We start from the raw sequence: 8,552 nt of genomic DNA, 5'->3' as shown, positions 1-8,552 counted from the left end.
TGCCATGGTATTTGTAGGAGCGGCGACTGAGGTGGAAACCCTCAAGAAGGCGCTGGCCGAGGCCGAGGAGAGGGCTGCCAAGGAACAAGCCGCCCACGAAAAGCACGAGGCCAAGGTCGGTGAGGTCCAGCAAGAGCTCCAGGACGCTGTGAAGAAATGCGAGTCCTTGGAGCGCAATATTACGGCTCAAGAGATCGAACTCGCCAAGGCTCGCCAAAGCGCACAAGATGCCCGGGTTGAAGCCCAGGGCGCTCTCCAGGAGATTCAAGAGGCCAAGAAGATTGTGGCGGGTAAGGCCTTCATTATGTAGAGCAAATATGTGAAGAAGAGGGATCTCTTACTAACCCGGATTTGGATTTCTCCAGGAGCGTTTGCGGATTTGCCGTGCAGTGTAGCCGATGCTGCAGAGTTCTTCCGAGCCGAAGAGGGGAACTCGACGGAAAAGCTGTTCTGGTCGCAATACCTTGCGCCAGAACATCCGGTGCCCTTTAGCGACCTGCTAAAACAGCTGGTCGAACTGCATAGGGTGGCCGAACTAGCCATGAAGGAATTAATAATCCGGCTGTGGCCTGCGGAAGCTATACCTAGCAGCTACTTCGGGCTCGTGAAGCGGCTGGTCAATGCCTGCCCCCGGCTTGATGTCATCAAGCGGTCGGTCTTCATTGAGGGTGCGCGGATGGCCTTCGCCTGCGTCAAGGTGCAGTGGGCGAAGATGAACGTCGTCAAGCTCGCGACTGAGGGGCCGCCCGCTGGCAAGGAGCACCGCACGCCCGGGCGGTATTTTGAAGATGTCCTGGAGGGATCCCGCATTGTAGCGGAGCAATGTTCTAAGGACATTATTTTAAATGAAATGCTTTCATGTTATCCTGTCCTGTATGGTAAAACGAAGCTGTTATGTAATATAACGTTTGTTAGTATTGAAATTTTACCTCCTGTGCGGCCGTTTTTATTAAATCTGAGGGTTGGCCAGTCGTCGGCTTCAGCCCCCACGTAGGTAGTACGGGGGTGTTCAGGATGGAATCTAAACACTCTTGATCCAAAAACTTGGTCCTTGAAGGAGGTGTTTAGCGCAATGAACCAGGCAATCGAACTATGTGGCTTTATCACGCTCACTTAGCCATAGGAGTTTGACAACAAAAATATAGGCGCAGCCCCTAGTTAGCATTTAATCTGGACTAGGGTTGCTATAAACACCTGATCGGACTAAGGCCGATTCGTCGCATAATGCGGAAAAAATCGCAAAAGATTTGTAACCTCCGAACAGCTGTCCGGCTCACGCCGCACCATGACAGTCAGTTTTCGGCTTTCTCTACTGAGGTGCTCATCTGGATAAACCAGGACACAATCGCAGTAGTTCTCCCTTTACTACCCTAGCCGATAGAGCGGAACGTAAGGTAGTAAGCACAGGAGCCGGGCAACCCAACTATTGACCAAAGACATGATTCGAAGCCAATGCATATAATGCTGAAATTCGGGGCGCCGAACTGTACTATAAAAGTGTTTGGACTTTGTTGCCATAGTATGGAGCATAGTAAAGCCCCTGTCCAATTAAAGCGTACCAAAGTGTACGTGTGCAATCGATAAGAATAACGAAATGAAATGAGATTGTAAGCTAGTGCCACGTAAGTTGGGCCTCAAATAGTTCTCGCTGTAATTTGATTGATACGTCAAAACGTATTTGTACAAATAGTGCGATAAGCAACCTGGCTATTTAACATGCCAAGACCAAGGGGGGCTGCGTGTGGGTCCTGAAAATGGGTAGGACGATCATCGAAGAGAAAGTCTAGAGATTCCCCCACACGTCTGTGCTGCCTGCCACCTTGGTGTATCTGTCCCTCGAAAGGTCCGAGGAACAGGCCACCACTAGGGGTCTGAAAAAGAAACCTGAAAAGGATATAAAAGGAAAAGTGAAAGTATGTGTGTCCAGGGAAGGTCAAGCCGTATTGTGGACCACAGTCTGGTTATCCCTCCGTCTCTGCCCATGGTATTTTGAGAGCGTAGTTATGTGCGCGCGGTACGTATGCCGCCATTTGGTCGGGACTGAGATGGAGGCCGAATTGCTAGTCTGACTCCTAACGAGCCGGACTGTCAAGCTGCAGAGTAGTCTGAACTCGTTTGACAGTGTCCGGGAGCTTGGCCACTGAATTAAAATTCTGCCTTAAAAGGTTGCTCTGTACTTCCACTGCCAGGGCCGCGGTGTGTTCTTCAGTACGGAGGGAACGCTCCGTGTTTCCATTGACTGTTATGACCCCGCGTGGTCCGGGCATCTTGAGCTTGAGATAAGCGTAGTGTGGCACCGCATTAAATCGAGCGAATGCGGTTCGCCCGAGCAGTGCGTGATAGCCATTGCAGAAGGGGACGATATCGAAGATCAACTCTTCGCTTCTGAAGTTGTCCGGTGACCCGAAGACAACTTCCAGTGTGATTGAGCCCGTACAACGAGCCTCTACACCTGATATAACTCCTTTAAAGGTAGTTTTGGTGGGCTTGATCCTTGATGGATCGATGCCCATTTTGTGCACTGTATCCTGATAAAGCAGGTTGAGGTTGCTGCCACCGTCCATGAGGACTCGCGTCAGGTGGAATCCATCAATTATTGGGTCAAGGACCAGTGCGGCTGAACCGCCATGACAAATACTAGTCGGATGATCCCTGCGATCGAAGGTGATCGGGCATGACGACCATGGATTAAATTTTGGGGCGACTCGCTCTATCGCATAGACGTCCCTGAGCGCGCGCTTGCGCTCCCTCTTGGGGATATGGGTAGCGTATATCATGTTCACCGTTTTGACCTGAGGGGGAAACTTCTTCTGTTTCCCTGTATTCGGTGGACGGGCCTCCTTGTCATCGTCCTTGCTTTGCGACCCCTTCTCCTTGTTCCTGACATTTATCTTGCTGGCCTGTTTAAAAACCCAGCAACTTCTGTTGGTGTGATTGGCTGGTTTATCGGGGGTGGCGTGTATCTGGCATGGGCGATCGAGTATGTGATCAAAGCTGGATGAGCCCGAATTGTTCCTTTGGAACGGCTTCTTCGGCTGGCCGGACTTGGAGCCACTGAATCAGGCGTTGACCGCCGCATCGTCGGTATTATCACCGTTGCTTCGACGCTTGTGTCTGTTGTGTCGGGGCTTGCCGTTGCTATTTCTGGCTTCCGAAGTGCCAGGTTCGCTTGAATTGTTACTGCTACGGGCTAGCCAACTATCTTCGCCCGCGCAAAAGCGGGTCATAAGCGTCGTGAGGGCTGCCATGGACTTTGGCTTTTCTTGGCCGAGGTGTCGGGCGAGCCATTCGTCCCAGATGCTATGTTTAAAGGCCGCTAGGGCTTCGGCATCCGAGCAGTCGACGATCTGGTTCTTTTTGGTTAAGAACCTAGTCCAGAATTTCCTGGCTGACTCTCCGGGTTGTTGAATTATGTGACTTAAGTCGTCGGCATCCGGAGGTCGAACATACGTACCTTGGAAGTTGTCAAGGAAAGGTTCTTCCAAGTTTTCCCAGCTGCCAATGGAGTTTTCAGGCAGACTGTTCAACCAGTGCCGAGCCGGTCCTTTGAGTTTTAGTGGGAGGTATTTGATGGCATGGAGATCATCGCCACGGGCCATATGAATATGGAGAAGAAAATACTCGATCCATACCGCGGGGTCTGTTGTCCCATCATATGATTCGATGTTTACGGGTTTAAACCCTTCTGGGAATTTGTGCTCCATTACCTCGTCAGTGAAGCAAAGGGGGTGTGCGGCACCTCTATATCGGGCCACGTCGTGACGTAGCTCGGATGGAGTCCGTATGCGGTTGTCGGCCCGGGCATGATTATGATTGTTGCCTCCGGCTAGGTAGCCGTTGTCGTGTGTCGGGGCACGCCCCCGCAATCCATAGATCGATCTTTTCTGACCTGCTCTATTGTCCAAGTTCTATCGTAGGTCATATGTATGTCCCCGAGCTATTTTATCTCTGCCTTTACGGTGAGGTAGTACGGGCTGGTGTTCGGCTTGAGTTGCCGCTTTGTCCCGGCCACGTGGTGGTCAGTCAGCCGCATTGCGCGATGATGGTATGGGCTCCAGCGCCTCGTCATCGAACTGAGGTAGCAATTTGCACTTCAGATAACTTTTGGCTGGGCGCTTGAGGTCGTATTCCTCGGCTGCCAGGACATTAGTCCATCTATCGTTGAGTAGATCTTGATCAGCTTGAAGCTGCTGCTGCATCTTTTTCAGGCTCCTTGTAGTGGCTATTAGCCGGCGCTTGAAGCGCTCCTGCTCGAGAGGTTCCGCAAGCATGATAAAATCCTCATTGTCGAGGCTCACCTCATCCTCGGAGAGCGGAAGATAATTACTGTCCTCCGAGTCTTCGTTTATGGCCTGTTCATCAGGGCTAACTTGCCCGTCTTCCCGTTCGTCCTGTTCGGAAATTGGCTCAATGGGGTCTTCATTGTCTTCGGCATCGTCCGGAGTATTGTTTTCTCCTGTGCCGGTATTGCTGTCTTTTCCACGGCGTGACTTGGAGCGGCGCCGCTGACGTCGGCGCTTTGGCTGTATCTCAGGGGGTTTATCCTCGACTGGGTCTTCCTTGTTGTCGCTGCTATTCTCTTTGGGTGTATCTACCATGTACGCGTCATACGAGGAAGTGGCCATCCAACATCCGGTAATCGGCGGGTTTTGGGCCTCCTCTTCTCCGGCATCGTCGTCCATACCGTCGATGTCTTCAGAGCCGTAATCGAGCATGTCGGTTAAGTCCTCGACAGTGGCTATGAAGTGGGAGGTGGTGGGAAGCGAAATTCCCGGTCATCAACCCCCAATTCAAACCGGATATAATTCGGCTATGAGTCCCCTGCTAAGGAGAGGGTTTTTAATGAGTTCAGCACATCGCCTAAAGGTGAGTGCCGGAAGATGTTCGTGATGCTGAATTCGACGACCGGGCCCGATCGGGCTCGACGGGCGCGGACGCTCGTGGTTCGGAACCTGTGGCCGGAGACGAATCTGAGGTTCCGATGACATAGGTCATGCTCGAGGTTGGGTCTGTGTGCGGCTCCAGCGCCGCTGAGTCTGCGACTCCCGTGGCGGGGTTGAGCTTACCGTCCTCGGATGGCGCAATCTGCTCCAGATCTAGGGCCGGAGCACTTACAGGTGCTATCTCCCGGGTATGGTCCGGTGATAGATTTAGGTCATGCTCATCGCGGTGGCAGGGAGCGGCTGCCGTGGGCTCGAATCCGTCGAAGATCAAGTCTCCGCGGGTATCAGCAACGTAGTTCAAGCTTCCAAACCTGACCTGATGGCCAGGGGCGTAGCTGTCAATCTGCTCTAGATGGCCACGCGAGTTGGCCCGCAGCACGAAGGCACCGAATATGAAGATCTGTCCGGGGAGAAAAACCTCCCCCTGGACAGCATTGTTGTAGATGATTGACGGGGCCATCGAGATCGCGGAGATGCCGTGCGTTCGGTACTTGGAACGGTTGGATCGCGAAGACGTTCAACTACATCAACCGCGTTACTAAACGCTTCCGCTTTCGGTCCACGAGGGTACGTGGACACACTCTCCCCGGTCGTTGCTATGCTTCTCCTAGATAGATCTTGCATGATCTGATACGTCTCCAATGTATCTATAATTTTTGATTGTTCCATGCTATTATATTATCCATCTAGGATGTCTTATATGCATTTATATGCTATTTTATATGATTTTTGGGACTAACCTATTAACCTAGAGCCCAGTGCCACTTTCTGTTTTTCCTTGTTTTTGAGTATCGCAGAAAAGGAATACCAAACGGAGTCCAATTGACGTGCCAATTTTTGATGATTTTTTATGGACCAAAAGAAGCCCCCGGAGTAAAAGAGTTGGACCAGAAGAGTCCCGGGCTGTCCACAAGGGTGGGGGGCGCGCCCACCCCCCATGGGCGTGGGCCCCTATCTCCTGGACGACTCGGAGACCCCCCTGACGTGAGACCCACGCCAAAAATTCCCATAAATACAGAAACCTCCAGAAAATAACCTAGATCGGGAGTTCCGCCGCCGCAAGCCTCTGTAGCCACCAAAAACCAATCGGGACCCTGTTCCGGTGATGTCTACTATGCAACCTTCTTCTTGTAGACGTTGTTGGGCCTCCAAGTGTGGAGGTTTGTAGGACAGTAGCAAATTTCCCTCGAGTGGATGACCTAAGGTTTATCAATCCGTGGGAGGCGTAGGTTGAAGATGGTCTCTCTCAAACAACCCTGCAACCAAATAACGAAGAGTCTCTTGTGTCCCCAACACACCCAATACAATGGTAAATTGTATAGGTGCACTAGTTCGGCGAAGAGATGGTGATACAAGTGCAATATGGATGGTAGATATAGGTTTTTGTAATCTAAAAATATAAAAACAGCAAGGTAGCAAGCGATAAAAGTGAGCGTGAACGGTATTGCAATGCAAGGAAACAAGGCCTAGGGTTCATACTTTCACTAGTGCAAGTTCTCTCAACAATAATAACATAATTGGATCATATAAGTATCCCTCAACATGCAACAAAGAGTCACTCCAAAGTCACTAATAGCGGAGAACAAACGAAAAGATTATTGTAGGGTACGAAACAACCTCAAAGTTATTATTTCGGGTCGATCTATTCAAGAGTCCGTAGTAAAATAACATGAAGCTATTCTTTCTGTTCAATCTATCATAGAGTTCGTACTAGAATAACACCTTAAGATACAAATCAACCAAAACCCTAATGTCACCTAGATACTCCAATGTCACCTCAAGTATCCGTGGGTATGATTATACGATATGCATCACGCAATCTTAGATTCATCTATTCAACCAACACAAAGAACTTCAAAGAGTGACCCAAAGTTTCTACCGGAGAGTCAAGACGAAAACGTGTGCCAACCCCTATGCATAGGTTCATGGGCGGAACCCGCAAGTTGATCACCAAAACATACATCAAGTGGATCACGTGATATCCCATTGTCACCAGCGTGAACTTGTGATATCACGTGATCCACTTGTTCTGTGGTGACAATGGGATATCCCATTTTTGTGGTGATAAGGATCACCAAAACATACATCAAGTGGATCACGCGATATCCCATTTCAGTGACCTTGTGAACTTATGCATAGGGGTTGGCACACGTTTTCGTCTTGACTCTCCGATAGAAACTTTGGGGCACTCTTTGAAGTACTTTGTGTTGGTTTGAATAGATGAATATGAGATTGTGTGATGTATATTGTATAATCATACCCACACATACTTGAGGTGACATTGGAGAATCTAGGTGACATTAGGGTTTTGGTTGATATGTGCTGAAGGTGTTATTCTAGAACAAACTCTAGGATAGATCGAATGAAAAGAATAGCATCGTGTTATTTTACTATGGACTCTTGAATAGATCGATCGGAAAGAATAACTTTGAGGTGGTTTCGTACCCTACAATAATCTCTTCGTTTGTTCTCCGCTATTAGTGACTTTGGAGTGACTCTTTGTTGCATGTTGAGGGATAGTTATATGATCCAATTATGTTATTATTGTTGAGAGAACTTGCACTAGTGAAAGTATGAACCCTAGGCCTTGTTTCCTAGCATTGCAATACCGTTTACGCTCACTTTTATCGCTTGCTACCTTGCTGTTTTTATATTTTCAGATTACAAAAACCTATATCTACCATCCATATTGCACTTGTATCACCATCTCTTCACCGAACTAGTGCACCTATACAATTTACCATTGTGTTAGGTGTGTTGGGGACACAAGAGACTCTTTGTTATTTGGTTGCAGGGTTGCTTGAGAGAGACCATCTTCATCCTACGCCTCCCATGGATTGATAAACCTTAGGTCATCCACTTGAGGGAAATTTGCTACTGTCCTACAAACCTCTGCACTTGGAGGCCCAACAACGTCTACAAGAAGAAGGTTGCGTAGTAGACATCAAGCAGTTTCTGGCGCTGTTGCCGGGGAGGTGAGTGCTTGAAGGTATATCTTTAGATCTTGCAATCGAATCTTTTAGTTTCTTGTTTTATCACTAGTTTAGTCTATAAAAGAAACTACAAAAAATGGAATTAAGGTTGCCTCATTTGTTTCATCTTTTTAATGTCTTTCGTGAAAATGATGGAAAGGAAAATTGTGCTCAAGTGCTAGAAGAAGAATTACATAGAATGATTGGCATAAATGATGAGCATGATTGCAATGTTGTTAGTATGAATTCTTTGAATACCCATGATGCTAATGATATGCAAAGCCACAAGCTTGGGGATGCTATGTTTGATGAAGATGATATGTTTAGTCCCCCAAGTTTTGATGAGCAAATTTATTATGATGAAAGCATGCCTCCTATTTATGACGATTATTGTGATGACACGTATGCTATAAAGAATAAAGATAACCATGAAAAATGTCATCATGATTTTAATTTTCAATTGGATTATGCTTCACATGATAGTTATTTTGTTGAGTTTGCTCCCACTACTATACATAAGAACAAATCTGCTTATGTGGAGAGTAATAAAATTTCTATGCAAGTAGATCATGAAAAGAATGCTTTATGTGCTGGTTATATGGTTGAATTCATTCATGATGCTACTGAAAATTATTAT

This window comes from Aegilops tauschii, chromosome 5, assembly GCF_002575655.3.
Source record: "Aegilops tauschii subsp. strangulata cultivar AL8/78 chromosome 5, Aet v6.0, whole genome shotgun sequence".
NCBI lineage: Eukaryota > Viridiplantae > Streptophyta > Magnoliopsida > Poales > Poaceae > Aegilops > Aegilops tauschii.
This window is presented reverse-complemented; position numbering follows the sequence as displayed.